The sequence below is a fragment of the Arachis duranensis genome, chromosome 1, assembly GCF_000817695.3.
Source record: "Arachis duranensis cultivar V14167 chromosome 1, aradu.V14167.gnm2.J7QH, whole genome shotgun sequence".
NCBI lineage: Eukaryota > Viridiplantae > Streptophyta > Magnoliopsida > Fabales > Fabaceae > Arachis > Arachis duranensis.
In genome coordinates this window covers 70,290,272-70,292,233 of record NC_029772.3, presented here as the reverse complement: position 1 = coordinate 70,292,233, position 1,962 = coordinate 70,290,272, and positions in this window count along the sequence as shown.

The window sequence follows — 1,962 nt, the reverse complement described above, 5'->3', positions numbered from 1 at the left end:
CCACAACCAAACTCTAAGTTTGGTGTTGAATCCCCACAACCAAACTCTAAGTTTGGTGTTGGGACTATACAACATTGACCTGATCACCTGTGTGGCTCCATGAGAGCCCACTGTCAAGCTATTAACATTAAAGAAGCGCTAATTGGGAGGCAACCCAATTTTTATTTATCTAATTTCATTTTATTTTCTATTTATCTAATTTTATTTTATTTTCATTGTTCTTTTATGTTTTATTAGGTTCATGATCATGTGGAGTCACGAAAAAAATATTAAAATTAAAAACAGAATCAAAAACAGCAGAAGAAAAATCACACCCTGGAGGAAGGACTTACTGGCCTTTAAACGCCAGTAAGGAGCATCTGGCTGGCGTTCAACGCCAGAACAGAGCATGGATCTGGTGTTCAACACCCTGGCGTTCAAACGCTAGGAATTCACCCCGAGGAGAGCTGGCGCTGAACGCCAGAAACAAGCATGGAACTGCCGTTCAACGCCAGAAACATGCTACACATGGATGTTGAACGCCTAGAACATGCATCACTTCGGCGTTTAAACGCCAGAATTGCATGCAAAGGCATTCTACATGCCTAATTGGTGCAGGGATGTAAATCCTTGACACCTCAGGATCTGTGGACCCCACAGGATCATCTCAGGATCTGTGGACCCCACAGGATCCCCACCAACCATATTCTCCCCTCTTCTCAACCTTCATCCTCTCTTTCCAATATCCACTCTTCCCCATAAACCCCACCTACCTTCAATATTCAAAATTTCTTTCCCACCCAAACCCACCCTAAATGGCCGAACCTACTCCCTCTCCCCTCACTATATAAACCCCTCCATTCTCCTTAATTTTCACACAATACAACCCCTTCTTCTACACTTTGGCTGAATACACCTCCGTTACTCTCCTCCATCTTTTCTCTTCTTCTCCTTCTTTTCTTTCTTCTCTTGCTCGAGGGCGAGCAAAATTTTAAGTTTGGTGTGGTAAAAGCATAAGCTTTTTGTTTTTCCATTACCATTGATGGCACCTAAGGCCGGAGAAACTTCTAGAAAAGGGAAAGGGAAGACAAAAGCTTCCACCTCTGAGTCACGGGAGATGGAGAGATTCATCTCCAAAGCCCATCAAGACCACTTCTATGATGTTGTGGCCAAGAAGAAGGTGATCCCCGAGGTCCCTTTCAAACTCAAGAAAAATAAGTATCCGAAAATCCGACATGAGATCCAAAGAAGAGGTTGGGAAGTTCTAACCAATCCCATCCAACAAGTCAGAATCTTGATGGTTCAAGAGTTCTATGCCAATGCATGGATCACTAGGAACCATGATCAAAGTATGAACCCGAATCCAAAGAACTATCTTACAATGGTTCAGGAGAAATACTTAGATTTTAGTCCGAAAAATGTGAGGTTGGCATTCAACTTACCAATGATGCAAGGAGATGCACACCCCTACACAAGAAGGGTCAACTTTGATCAAAGGTTGGACCAAGTCCTTAGGGACATATGTGTTGAACGAGCTCAATGAAAAAGAGACTCCAAAGGCAAGCCGGTTCAACTAAAAAGACTGGACCTCAAGCCTGTGGCTAGAGGATGGTTGGAGTTCATCCAACGCTCCCTCATCCCCACTAGCAACCGATCTGAAGTTACTGTGGATCGGGCCATCATGATCCATAGCATCATGATTGGAGAGGAAGTAGAAATTCATGAAGTCATCTCCCTTGAATTCTACAAAATAGCGGATAAGTCCTCTACTTTGGCAAGGCTAGCTTTTCCTCATCTTATTTGCCATCTATGTTACTCAGCTGGAGTCATCATAGAAGGAGACATCCCAATCGAGGAGGACAAGCCCATCACTAAGAAAAGGATGGAGCAAACAAGAGAGCCCACTCATGGAACCCAAGAGACGCATGAGGAAGCTCATCACCAAGAAATCCCGGAGATGCCTCAAGGGATGCACTTTCCTCC